Genomic DNA, 15521 nt, shown 5'->3' on the forward strand with positions numbered 1-15521 from the left:
GAGCATCGGCCGACAAGCACGCCTGGAGTTCACGATGGGGTGCACGGGCTGATAAAATATGCACTAACGGTGACGAAACGTCCGTCTTCCTCTGGGCAACCCACACCAGTCTGTAGTCCAAGATACACGAGAACTCGCGTGCACGTTAACTGCGCGACGAAATGACCACCCATGGAGTGTCAAGAGATCCATTTCCGTGACATGGCATTGCAGCCTGCGCATTGCAGCCACATGACGTGAGGCACGTCATGTAAAGAGGCCCTGTTTGGGCGTTTGCACAAGATGTGGAGAAAGACCGACACCTATTAGGCATACTGATTGTCCCGCTTTTACTTTTGCTGCCACACGACGAGACGGCGCCAAGCCCGCTATGGTCGGATACAACTCAAGAACGAAGCGGCTTTTCCCCGACAAAGGTACCCCTTCCAGTCAATGGCGCCGGCAGATTCTCATGAGCCTGCTAGCGGGACAATGCAGGGAGTGGCTGATAAAGGGTGATAGTCCCCGCCCTGCATTGTCACGCCGCTCCTTACGTTACTCCTTACGTACCGCCGCCGCCAGCGCACCCTTGGGCGCACCTCCTGGACGGACGGACGGACGGACGGACGGACGGATGGACGGATGGACGGATATGGATGGATGGATGGATGGATGGATGGATGGATGGATGGATGGATGGATGGATGGATGGATGGATGGATGGATGGATGGATGGATGGATGGATGGATGGATGGATGGATGGATGGATGGATGGATGGATGGATGGATGGATGGATGGATGGATGGATGGATGGATGGATGGATGGATGGATGGATGGATGGATGGATGGATGGATGGATGGATGGATGGATGGATGGATGGATGGATGGATGGATGGATGGATGGATGGATGGATGGATGGATGGATGGATGGATGGATGGATGGATGGATGGATGGATGGATGGATGGATGGATGGATGGATGGATGGATGGATGGATGGATGGATGGATGGATGGATGGATGGATGGATGGATGGATGGATGGATGGATGGATGGATGGATGGATGGATGGATGGATGGATGGATGGATGGATGGATGGATGGATGGATGGATGGATGGATGGATGGATGGATGGATGGATGGATGGATGGATGGATGGATGGATGGATGGATGGATGGATGGATGGATGGATGGATGGATGGATGGATGGATGGATGGATGGATGGATGGATGGATGGATGGATGGATGGATGGATGGATGGATGGATGGATGGATGGATGGATGGATGGATGGATGGATGGATGGATGGATGGATGGATGGATGGATGGATGGATGGATGGATGGATGGATGGATGGATGGATGGATGGATGGATGGATGGATGGATGGATGGATGGATGGATGGATGGATGGATGGATGGATGGATGGATGGATGGATGGATGGATGGATGGATGGATGGATGGATGGATGGATGGATGGATGGATGGATGGATGGATGGATGGATGGATGGATGGATGGATGGATGGATGGATGGATGGATGGATGGATGGATGGATGGATGGATGGATGGATGGATGGATGGATGGATGGATGGATGGATGGATGGATGGATGGATGGATGGATGGATGGATGGATGGATGGATGGATGGATGGATGGATGGATGGATGGATGGATGGATGGATGGATGGATGGATGGATGGATGGATGGATGGATGGATGGATGGATGGATGGATGGATGGATGGATGGATGGATGGATGGATGGATGGATGGATGGATGGATGGATGGATGGATGGATGGATGGATGGATGGATGGATGGATGGATGGATGGATGGATGGATGGATGGATGGATGGATGGATGGATGGATGGATGGATGGATGGATGGATGGATGGATGGATGGATGGATGGATGGATGGATGGATGGATGGATGGATGGATGGATGGATGGATGGATGGATGGATGGATGGATGGATGGATGGATGGATGGATGGATGGATGGATGGATGGATGGATGGATGGATGGATGGATGGATGGATGGATGGATGGATGGATGGATGGATGGATGGATGGATGGATGGATGGATGGATGGATGGATGGATGGATGGATGGATGGATGGATGGATGGATGGATGGATGGATGGATGGATGGATGGATGGATGGATGGATGGATGGATGGATGGATGGATGGATGGATGGATGGATGGATGGATGGATGGATGGATGGATGGATGGATGGATGGATGGATGGATGGATGGATGGATGGATGGATGGATGGATGGATGGATGGATGGATGGATGGATGGATGGATGGATGGATGGATGGATGGATGGATGGATGGATGGATGGATGGATGGATGGATGGATGGATGGATGGATGGATGGATGGATGGATGGATGGATGGATGGATGGATGGATGGATGGATGGATGGATGGATGGATGGATGGATGGATGGATGGATGGATGGATGGATGGATGGATGGATGGATGGATGGATGGATGGATGGATGGATGGATGGATGGATGGATGGATGGATGGATGGATGGATGGATGGATGGATGGATGGATGGATGGATGGATGGATGGATGGATGGATGGATGGATGGATGGATGGATGGATGGATGGATGGATGGATGGATGGATGGATGGATGGATGGATGGATGGATGGATGGATGGATGGATGGATGGATGGATGGATGGATGGATGGATGGATGGATGGATGGATGGATGGATGGATGGATGGATGGATGGATGGATGGATGGATGGATGGATGGATGGATGGATGGATGGATGGATGGATGGATGGATGGATGGATGGATGGATGGATGGATGGATGGATGGATGGATGGATGGATGGATGGATGGATGGATGGATGGATGGATGGATGGATGGATGGATGGATGGATGGATGGATGGATGGATGGATGGATGGATGGATGGATGGATGGATGGATGGATGGATGGATGGATGGATGGATGGATGGATGGATGGATGGATGGATGGATGGATGGATGGATGGATGGATGGATGGATGGATGGATGGATGGATGGATGGATGGATGGATCGTCCCCTTTGAAACGGGGTGGTGGCAGTTGCCACCATGCTCGGCTTTTTAATTTTTTTTATTGTGATGTAAATTGTTATTAAAATTCGCCATTTTCTTTAAATACGCTTTCGCACACTTCTAACCTTGTGTCTCCTCTCTGCTTTTGAGCCACCAATCTACCAATCGCTTTTTGCTTACTTCCACCGCAGATTTATTTGCATGACCATTGTTATCTCTAAACCGTAGGGCCTCAGGAAGAGTGCCTTGGCCTGCCATCTGGGTAGATGCCATCACATTTGAGTATGAGGTATTCAATTGTTTCTACAGATCTACCACACACAGCACATGTGTCATCTTATTCGTTAAATTTCCTTTTGTAGCTGCGTGTTCTAAGACACCCTAACCTAGCTTCAAAAAGTAGGGCACTGCCCTTGAGTTGTCATAGAATAATTCCTTCCTGATCTGCCTTTTTCAGCATTGATACAGTTCTACACTATGCTTATTTTACATTGAATAAATCCAATTTTTACCCTCCACGTTTTTAACCTGTTGTTTAATGCTCTTTCATTCTCCGTCCTCGTTTCCGGCATACTTACTGGTTAGTTTCCTAGTTCCTTTCCGCCATTGAGAGTCAACGCTCTTTCTGTATAAGTATTAAAATACCTTAGCTCTCCACCGGTTATCGTCCAGTTTCCTCAGGTCTTCATATTATATTTTACTCTGAGCTTACCGTGCTTCCAAGGATGACCAGCCCATATCCCACTGTACTGCCTCGTTTGTGGTTTTGCCGTGGGCACCTAGTGCTTATCTTCCAACAGATCTCTCATTTACTTTTAATCTCGACTGAACTTCTGCCCTTAAGTACAGAACCGCATTCCCGAAAGTAAACCCCGGCACCATTATTCCTTTCCAAATACCTCTCCGTTCTTCATATTTGTTGTACGCCCCAAATGCTCTATGTTTAATTATCCCGGCATCTTTTCGCCCTTTTCCCATAGGAGACTGTTCGTGCTTTTTCCGTGTATATATCTCCCCTTCGTTTAACCATATCCCGAGATATTTGTATTCGGCCACTCTGGGTATTTCATGGCCTTGTATTGTAAGCACCTTATCAGTTGTATAATCGCTGAAAATCATCACACCTGACTTAGTTACGCTAAAACTGAAACTTAGAATGTCTCCTTCGTCTCTACAACAATTAACCACAGTTTGCAAATCTTCCTGGCTATCTGCTAACGCTACAATATCGTCCGCATACATTAAACCCGGGAGCCGTTGCTCAACAACATTTCCGCATTACTTACAAGAGATTATAACCCAGATTACTTTCTTCTAGCCTTCTTTCTATATTTATCATATAAAGCATGAACAGCAGCGGTGATAGAGGACAATTTTGCCTTAATCTATTGTGTACCTCACAGTTGTCATATTTTGTTTTCCCTTCCCAAATAATTTCAACTTTGTTATCTCGGTATATTTCCAGTAGAAAATCAGTTACCTCATGACCGATACCTTCGTCTTTTAATATGTTCCACAGGAGTTCCCTGTTCACGTTGTCTTATGCACCGCTTATGTTCAGGAAGGCTAGATACAGAGCTCTGCTTTCCGCCTTAGCTATATATATCTGTGCATTGGGTAAGCACGAACAGGCTATCATCCAAGTGCCTACCCCTTCTGAACCCGTTCTGATGTTCTCCGAGTATCCTATTACTTTCTACCCATGACTCCTACTTTGAGTCATGCGCGCCACGCGGAAAACCAATGATCGGAAGGCGCGCCGCGAGAACTCGGGGAACGAAGTGCGCGGCCGAAACGTGGAAACAGCGAGTTCCACTGCGCGGCTGGCTGGTGAGGAATGGATTGCTATTGTGCTGTGGAATGCTCCAATCGTAGGTCGAAGAAATTTCGATTGTTTAAACTGCTTAAAGAAAAGAAAAGAAGGCGCATTTGGATCTGTAAAATCCAACGCAACAAGTGGGCACCGACTGACCGCGCCGAACTTTGTGAGCTTTTTTTTTTTATATAGGGCCGCTGCTCCAGATAAGGTGATATACTCGCTTCCCGATTTTTAAGTGTCCAATTTCTAAGCAGTGAAACAGCGTTTACTGCTGGCTCGTACATTCACCTACATTCAATAAAGTGTTATGATCTTCAACCTGCCTTTATAATCACACTTGTGAGGCTTTTAAATATGGCAGTTTGGTATAATGTTTATGTTTGTGGTAATCATACCCAGCTAATGATGTGCACTATAACAGCTGAGCAAGGGAGCAAAATAAGAAAATTTTGTGCACTGCGTGAAACTTGATACTCGAAAAAGTGAACGCAAGACGTTAAATTTCTTGCACGCCGTTCTTATGTTTCTGAACTTAATACGAACTGAAGTATATCTAACAAGCTCGCTTGGAGGACTTAGCTTGAGCAACACAGGTAAGATGAATGGAGAAGACTGAAGTCCAGAGAAGTGTTCACAATTTTTGCCTGACAGGTCAAACAGCGGCTGCCTACAGTTCTCAAAATGCGGCGAGAACTAGGCGTACTTCGCACCCGCGCCATACTTTTGTGACGAATATCACGCATCTGTGCTCAGTCGCTGTCAGCGAAAAAGAAAAGTTCGTAGCGGTCTTTTTGTGTGTGTGTGTGTGTGTGTGTGTGTGTGTGTGCCCTGCTTGTCACGCGATGCAGAAATTAACATCGAAAATACCCATGCCAACGGCAGTAGTGTAGGTATTGCGACAAAATGCACATCTTCTCCAAAACGTTCAAACAAACGATGAAAATATTTAACATGTGCACGTATATTCGGCCCAGGCATAATTCTACATAGATTTTTCTCTAAACAGAATCATTTTAGGATGTTCAGACAATTCATCGCTGTCTCGACAAGAGCTCTGCAAACGAGCTGACAAGGTATAGACGAACTTAAGTACTCATGAAGGGCGGAGACGTGTACGATGGCAGATGGAGTTATGTATGGCACACTCGAAAAAAGCGTTTATTCTAACAACCTGAACATGCAGCGCTGGCAGACGAGGGACAAAGGAGAGACGACACACACAGGGCGCTGAACAAACAACTTTTATTTCGAAGGAGGGTGATCCGCACGTTTTATATCGTACCCAAAAACCCGTGATTGTATGGCACATGCGCAAGTAAAGGCAACTAACAATATAACCAAAGAAAACAGGGTAAGCGCGCAGGTGCGTATTGACCCACACAGTACAGAAGCAAAAAAAAAAAAAACCCAAGAAGTATTCAGTCATTCTGGTCGGCCAGGTACCAGGTACACCCCTGCTGACACAAACAGCAAAGATCTGCAGTGAAGGGGGCAAGGGGAAAGACATAATAACAACACTTGGTGAAAAAGGAAGATTACACGCGCCAAGGAGTCCTGCGCAGCTTGGTGATGACAGAGATAAAAAGATAAAAACGATAAAACGCAAAAGGCAACGATGTGAAAGACCTTAAAATCTCTGAAGACGGTGTGAAGACGCACTTAAAAGGAATGAACTGAAAGGGTGGTTGAAATGGGGGAAGAATTGATAGTCTAAAAGCATGCGATGAAAGCCAACCGAACAAACACGGCCTAAAAAAATGCGATGCAAGCCAACAAGGAACACGGCTAAAAAGTGGGGATGAGGGTAAATCGACCTAAAAGAACAAAGATGGCTAAAGCTAAGAGAGGAATGAAAGCTAGAAAAAAAAGAAAAGAAGTAGTATCCCCAAAATATTAAAAGAGAAGTGGCGAAAGAGCTGAGTGGGGTGACAATGAGCCGCGTAAGGAACCAAGGCGCCAAGTTACAGTGACTGGGAAAGAAACGCAAACTCCTTTTCCAACAGGGCTACTGAGGGCGTACTGACGCAAACGTCTTGTTGCTTGTTTATGAAACATGCCTCAATTATTTCCCGAGTGAGTTGGTTGCTGCTCTTTGCGAGAATTTTTGTTTGTTTAAACATCGGAGGGCGCCGGCGACAAAGGCTGCAGTCACGAACGTGGACGGCTAAGTTACTGGAATTAGCTTTGTGTTCGAGCAGTCTCTTATTAATACATCGACCAGTCTGGCCGATGTATTCCCTGCCGCAAGACAAAGGGATTGAGTACACGACACCAGTGGCATCACTGGTATAGTGCCTAGAATATACTGGCTAGTGTGCTGAGCGCGGGTGGCGCGGTGGCTCCCGAGTTGATGCCTGCCGCGGCGACCGCATAGCGGCGCTGTGGTGCGAGAGGGTGTAGGGTGAGCGCGCGCGTCGGGGCGAGCCGGTTTCTCGCACGCGTCGCGCCGCTGAGGGTTTGAAAAAGCTAACCAAACCAAACGCTAACCAAATGTAAGCACACGCGAGCGTAAGCGGTTGATGGAATTCAAACTAAAAAAAAAACACGTTTCACAAAACACACAATTCGGTTTAATAGAATGAATGCAGCATGTTTAATCAAAAGGGAAGTGCGAGTGGGGGTAATGCTTTTTGACCAACAGAAAGTACGAAAAAGCGCGTATTCAATTGTAGTGGCAACAGATAGACACTGTCACAGATAGCCAGCAACAGATAGACACTGTGTAGGCTTCACCTACACAAATTAACTTTGAGTGTGATAGAGTAGCACATTTTATATTTGCCACAGCGGCAGGATATCAAACTTACAGCTTTTGATTATATTAGTACGGAAACAGATAAAACACTACGCTATTATGGATCTATTGCCGCCTATAATTTATATAAATTTTAAAAGTTCCAAGTAAAGAGAACTTGTTACGATTACGGCTGAACGTGTCCATGCTTTTGGTCTTTTCGCTTAAAACCTCAAAAACTTTCGTGTTCAGACCAAAGCCACCCTTAAATCGTTGCAGATATTTTTGCAAGCATTTTCGCCCAGGTAAAATTATAATGCTCTGCTTCCGAAGGTGCTCGTAGAGCCTTGGGCTCCACATCCTCATTAGCAAACATTCCACAATCCAGGCATCTTCATAAGGCATGCCTCTCAGAGACTCTCGTCTTGCGGCCAGGAAAGCTCTCACAGCTAACTGCTGCTTCTTCAGGAGTGACTGTATTTTTGTCTCGAGTGCTTCTTTGTTCAGTGCATTGTTTTGCTCCTTCATTTGTGTCACATGCTGCTGATGATGATGTCCTCGGGCTGAATGGCACATACCCACGGCGGGGGATTGGCCAGGGTACATGCTGCTGAGCATTGGCCACGCATTTCTTTGTCTTTCTCAAAGCACGAGAATTTTTTTTTTTGTCACTGCAAGCATCTTTCGTCTTTTTTCTTCTGTACATGTTGTCCTGCGAGAGCTTCCGTAAATATTTGCAGTGCAAGCATGACTCTCCTTTTCCATCGGTGGTCAGCAAGCATTTCTCTGTAAAGTACATATACTTCTGTATGAAGTGTGCTTGCCTGCAACAGGAATCATGCCACATCCATTACAGAGGCCACGCAGAGCCATTTCTTTGATTAATGTCTCTGCCTCATGGCGCGGTGTAAGCACGCGCTTTTCCTTTTCTCTTCCTCGGAAGTAAATTGTGGCAATTACAGAACCGTGCTCACTCAAAGGCTTTCCAAAAGTCACCATTCTTTCGATGAATAGTTTCGAGAAGTCACCAGCTTCGGTCTCGCAACAGGCATAAGTTAAAGTGCCATTTGACGCAGCAGGCAACTTCATCCATGTCATCGGAATCAGAATTCCATCGAACGGGTGCCGAACATCACTTGGGCACGGACACTGCAGTATCGCTTCGCTATCACACACCGGTCCTGTAGCAATGTCTGACTGCTCGGAATCGGAACGCTTCTGGAGTTCCTCTGATGCACCTCCACGAGCGACGCAATGAGAGTCAAACCGCGTATGATATCACCGTCGACTGCAGAGCACAACTCGGGATCCACCAGCTCGACATTTCGCTTCCGTTGTTTAGGTGCTGGTCCTTAGTCGCAAATGTTTGGTACCTTCCTTTTCACCGTCTTTTTAGGTACAAGATGAGGTGGATAATTTTCGACTACTGTAGGGACAGCATCGGGCTTCAGACGTGGCTTCATTCGGGCGAGTTCATTCACAACGCCGTTCACCGTAATCTTAAAAGATCTTTCGATGCATTCGTTCTCGAAATGTTTTTCGCATCCGACAGCCTTCGGTATCAGCCTCCTGTCTGCCCTCTTGATCTTATTCGCCCATTCAGCAAGCCGTGCTGGGTCCGCCGGTGCAGTGAACAAAGACGCCTTTTCTTCGTTAGACCGATAACCGCTTCGACACAACGGAACAAAACACGTCCTCTCTTTGCATTGCCGCTTAGCCTTTAACATTTCAGGATGTTTTTGCTCACGTTTAGCGTCTTCCAGCTTCACAATCCAAGAGATGATGCCTGTCAAACATTGATTTCACACGAGCAATCGCGCGAGGTAGCGGTATCGGCGCGACAGCAGACGACAGGAGTCCGGCGGCTTTCGCGCACCCTCCCGACCGGCAGCGCCCCTTGCGGCCTCTCCGCGCAGGCATCGCGGCGGGGGCCTCGCCCTCCCGTACGAAACGCGCGCGCTGCGCACACTAGCCAGTATATTCTAGGCACTATATCACTGGTGTCGTGGTTCTAACACTGGTGGTTCTTCACTGGTTCTAACAACTTCGGCGTCAAACACTGGTTCGGGCCGGTCGCTCTGTTGGCCTGCTTGTCGGTGAAACTCCAGGAGAAATATTTCGTTCGCTCATTATATGCTGAACTCTCTTGTTTAGAAGGAAGGGGGGGGGGCATTCTTTAAAGAACACAGCTCTAGGCAAGAACAGCGACGACTGAAAAAAATTGGTGGTGATGAATTGGATTGATGCGGAGGAAATGCGATGGCATTCTTATTTCACTCGCCAGTCTATTCCAGTTCTGATTTTATTACAGTTTAGATTCTATTCGTAGTCTGATTGTGATATATACCCTTGCAAAACTCCGAAAGTCAACTTTTCTGCCCAGCAAAAACCCCTTTAACATGGCGATGCGGACCGCCCTAGGGGGAGAAGTTGGGTGCAGCGCTAAAGACACATTCCACGCCTTATGTTGTGCATGCACTGACGAGCAGAACTTAGGCACAACAACCTTTCACCCTTCCTTTGCGATTGCAGCAGGCAGGGTGAATTGTACCTGCAAAGCAATGGCTTGGGAGCTTAATCCGGTGTCTGCGGCTTGGTCCCTTCACGGACCCACTCGCTGCTCGTCGAAGGGGTAGCGTGGTAGGCGGGCAGAGTATGGTGCCCCGGTGCTCGGAGGATAAGCGCAGTGCACGCACAAGCTCAAGGGGTGCGGACCGCTTCCGTCGACACCATTCGGCCATTCTTTTTATACGACAGCATAAGGAGCTCGTCGGACCATTTTGTGTCTAGGACGTCATGTCACACCGGCCTATGCTGATGTAGGGGAGTTCGGGAATATGGTGGTGCCGTGATGCTGTGTGGCAAGAGTGTATGTGTGTATGAGTCACGTGACCAATCATGACTCATGACTATCGACCGGATTTTAGGCAAATTCCTATTTTTTTCAACGCTTCATAGGCGCACCATTTTTACATATGAGCACGAATTAGGTGTTGACAATATGGTTAATGCTCTCTTTATAGTGCCTATAAATGCCTATATTGGGTGTCAGTGCCTATAAATGCCTATTTCCGACGTCGGTGCCTAAAAATTCCCTATTTTACAGAAAAGGGGCCTGAAATACGCTGTGGTTTTCAGGAGTACTTACCGGTGAACATTCTATGATACCGGACAGTGTAAAGCCATCAAATGTTCCTAAGTACAAGCACGCTCCTGTAACATCCGTTGATGTTGAGCGTTCCTTTTCAGCATACAAGCTTGTTCTTACTGATAAGAGGCATAGACATAAATTTGAGTCCATCAGCCTGTAGATGGCGCTTGCCTGCTACTGCTTCCATAGCTTTAACAGTGATTTCTAGATGGATGATGTTTATTTTACCATGGATCCTCGTGGATGTACGTACTTACGTAGGCCCATTCAGAACCATGATTCTTTTCGGCATATTCCTCATCAAGCAGCACTGTGTGTAATATTTTCTAGCATCTCGTATTTATGGTTTCCAGACCCTTCTAATGGCAAGCACCATTTGATAGTCGCGTGGCTCCAGACACGTGAAGCCACAAACTATAAAACACTGTTTACACAAATGGCAACATATTAATGTTGAAGCATCGTGTATGCCTGCAATAAATAAGTTCAATTCCTGTGTGAGCGAAGACTGAAGTCATTTGTCAGATGCTTTGAATTGACAATGTTTCTATCAATTTCTAAATACACGGCCTTCTGTTAAGGTGTTCATTGTTTCTACTTTTGTACACGACAAGCGAATTGTTTGTTTCGAGGTATACCAAAGTGTTTTAAAAGGGTTGGTAACCGTCCCTTTTGCTCTGCTGAAGCATGTGTATTGTACGAAAAGTTGCGCGACAGCTTGAAAAATAAACGGCTTCTAATGTTCGCACCTTCCTTAAGTTCCCAAATAATTACTGCTGTGTTTTTGTTTTATTTTACGGCAGATATTGCACGCTGAAGTTCGGAATTGTGAGCACGTTTGATAAAGTTTGTAGTGCCTATTTTTCTCCGTTAGGTGCCTAAAATGCAATTTTAGCCGCCTATTTATGGCGCCTAAAACGTGATTTTTAGTGCCTAAAAATCCGGCCTCTACTCATGACATTGGTCGGAAGTGATGCCACCAGGCCGGTATAGTGACAGATGCTGTGTGCGGCAACTGTATATGTGCATGTGTGTGAATCATACGACCAGTCATGACTCATTACATAGGCCGCAAATGGCGTCACCAAACCAGAAGTGACGTCGCCATGCCGGAAATGATGTCGACCTGATCGGAAGTGACCTGCCCTAATCCAGAAGTGATGTCACCAGACCGAAAGTTCACCGAGCTCCGGTGACATGTGGCGCTATGCTATCGTATTACACACATAAGGAATTAAGTGCCCCCAATTTTTTATAGCCGCTTCCGGTTGGAATACGTGCTCTCTCCGTTCCTCTTTTTTTTGCACACTACGTATGCCTCGCACTTGTTACTTCTGGTGTTCAATGACGGATCCTGGCTGTCCGTGGTTTGTATCGCAAAGTGCTTCGTTAGTCCTCGCTCTCACATATTTTTCCGCGCTCATGGCTCATCCTCCCTCACCCTCACCTGGCCGAGTGAAGCCCTTATGAGGTGAGGGTGAGGGCGCCCTCATGGTGGCTCGCACTCGTCAAGGTGGCCATGTCTGGTCCCAACAATGCCCCTACATGGCTTCACCGCATGACCACGGTGTCCTATGATGGCTAACGGATACGCAAGACTGAAGGCTAGCAGTGCTCCGTCCATGGCCGTCTTTTTGTCAACGGAAATTGTCATCCGCTTTCGTTATTCACCAATGTCCATCATCTTGGCCTTACGAAACTAGCGGGATGCAGTCGATGCAGTCAAGCACACCAAACGCACTGCAAAACGGTCACACGACGCGACCACGCCAATCATGTGCAAAATTTTGTCGCTTCGAAGCCGACGAATATGTAGTCTGGAGAAACACTTACGCGGGCCCCACTTGAGGCGGGAAAATTTTGCACATATTTTTTTATTTGTGTGTGTGGTGCTCGACAGAGCCGGTTATGCGAGATAATTTCAGTTTTCCCCATGAAATGGCTACGGAACTTTTGCGTACCTTAAAAATGGATATAATCGGCACGAAATGGCCAGTGAAGTTCATTTTCGGTCGTCATGTGCCTTCGTAGGATATTTTGTTTGCAAAAGCGAGATATCATATCCATGGACTTATATGGGACCTCCCAAGTGAAATTGCCAGCCTTTCGTTACATTCATTATTTCGTTACAAGCCATACCATTTCGTTATAGAGAGGTTTGGCTAATTGGCGAATTCTGCCAGAGGGCCGAAACTCGGAGGCTAACGGAAAAGCTCCAAATTAAATTAAGGACAGTGCTGCGGGTTGTGGGAAGGCTAATGATGAGGATGGTCCCGAGGGACAGAAAACGGAGCAGCGTGGATTAGGGCCCAAAACGTGAGTGAATTAGTTGAAATAAAGTGCAAGGGCGCATCTCGTACCTCGACAGATAACCGACGGTGTGCTAAGAAAACTAAGTGGATACCAAGGAAAGAAAAACATAGCCGGGGGCGGTCGAGAAGTTTAGATGAGATTAGGGAAATCTGCCGGAGTGGCGCAGCCGCGGATGGAGCGGGATGGGGCTATTATGAAATCAGTGGGAAGGGTCTTTTAGGGCGAAAGCTTTTCTTCATGATCAAAGATGCAAAAGTCGCTTCACCGCTGAAGCCTGACCTTGAAGTGACCTTGTGAGCCTAAATAAAGGAAATAAATATTGCCGCAACTGAGTTTCGAACCCGCGGCGGCGCGAACAGATCAGCTTCGCTGACCTGTGCACGAGAGCACTGGGCTATCATGCATTGCACACCGTCGTCTTCTTCAAATAATGCTACTATCGTAATAACATTGTCGCCAGACGTGCCGACGACCCAGCAAAGCAAAATAATGAGCCAACCACGCCAAACACATACTTTCGCACGTCTACTCGGTTTAACTACTTTAAAATCAAATCAAATCAAATCAAAAATTTATTTTCAACATTGATACAATGTTGATGGCTTCCGTGACAAAAAGCTGTGAGGACAGCTTGACTAGGTCAGGGAACCATTTTGGCAGCAGCGACTTCATATACACTTCAATAATTCAAATACAAATGAAATGTGCAACAGAATACATACATTGTCCTACTTACTGAGTACAATAGTTAAAATGCAAGTGAATATTGTAATGGAATACACGGACTTCATTCATCAACTTAACTACGCCACAAAAGAACAATGTGCCCTACAATAAAACTACGCAACAAACGAATAAAAATTAGTACCATAAAGCGTTTTACACATGAGATCCCGATAAGAAGGCAAACACACACACTCACTCTGTATGCCCAATTTCACAATTACCACTCAAAATCATAAAACAGTCTTAGAAAATTGCCCAGAAACAAACATGCTGCGCAATGCGGTGCGCGTTAGGGCAATGGAACCAGAAAATTGTGTTTTAATCTTGTTTAATAGAAATGGTACGTTGTACGTTAATGTTTGCAGAAGATAATTAGTGCGTGGCCGCGGTACAAACCATTCCTCAGACGCTCTGGTTCGATATGTGCGAACACTATCGCTTTTTCCTTGCAAAGGACTGACCTTGGTGACGAAGATGAATACTTTGCACCGCAAGAGCGGCGAGTGCTTTCATGGGCGGGCAAAGAAGCATAAACTTGTCAAGCAGCGTACCAAATTTTCTGCTGCACATGCTCGCTTGCCGGCCAAAAGCGCGCTCAGCCTCATTAACACGGTTCTGGATAGTACTGCCCAACTCAAGGTTAGCGTAGGAATTTTTTAAAGGTCTGTCTGCCAAACAATATGTTTGCGAGGCATAACCTGGCTGCTGCAGGGAAAACAAGAAGAGCAGTCTTGGCCATGCAACTTGTATCGTAACTTGTTTAGCATCACCAGCAGGTCATCTAGAGTGCGTCTGTAGCACCTTGTGTGTTGTATGCCTACCGTTTACAGCAACGGAAAATTAACAAACAGTGTAAACAAACACTGTGACAGTGTGGTTAAAAGGAATGTCAGAAAGCATTGTGTCAAACAACGAGGGTTTTTGACTACTATTATTAATGATTTTCTTAAGTGTCAAAACTGTACTGTGAACTATGAGGCGCGCAGTATACGGGATTTAGTTCAGCCTCCTGGAGTTGTTTAACGTCATAGAAATCTCGGAATTTTTTCATTTTGATGCCAATCGAAATGCTTCCAACGCTACCCACGACTTCCTGCTCAGTAGCAGAACGCCGTAGGCACCGACCTACTCGTAAGTAAAAAGAATGGAAAAGCACATCTGGTTTTGAGAGATACTTTTAGGCTGAGAGTAGTCGACCATTTCCATTTGTAGAAAAAAATGTACAGTATTACATTTAAGCCTGCTTAAGGGCGGAAATGCGAAAGCCTTTCCCTGCCCTCTTTTCCTCCCTTCATTTTTACTTTACATTCTTTTTTTCAAACTTTTCCCGTAGCAACATTTTATCACACTATCTGTCACAATCACTCTTTCCCACATTCATCTTAAGATAACGACGTAATCGTGCGGACAAAATTGCAGACACTTTTTGCTGATGCGATAGAGCCATATAATGCTCTCGCATTAAAAAAAAGGAGCTACTCCTAGAAATTTCCTAACTGCCTAGTCTAGACAAATATAGAGACATATAAGAAGAACTTTAACCAGACGGAAGGAAGGAAGGAAGGAAGGAAGGAAGGAAGGAAGGAAGGAAGGAAGGAAGAAGGAAGGAAGGAAGGAAGGAAGGAAGGAAGGAAGGAAGGAAGGAAGGAAGGAAGGAAGGAAGGAAGGAAGGAAGGAAGGAAGGAGTGTAAGTGTCTGGAACATG

This window comes from Amblyomma mixtum, chromosome 3 (assembly GCF_055824585.1).
Source record: "Amblyomma mixtum isolate Tamu chromosome 3, ASM5582458v1, whole genome shotgun sequence".
Classification (NCBI taxonomy): domain Eukaryota; kingdom Metazoa; phylum Arthropoda; class Arachnida; order Ixodida; family Ixodidae; genus Amblyomma; species Amblyomma mixtum.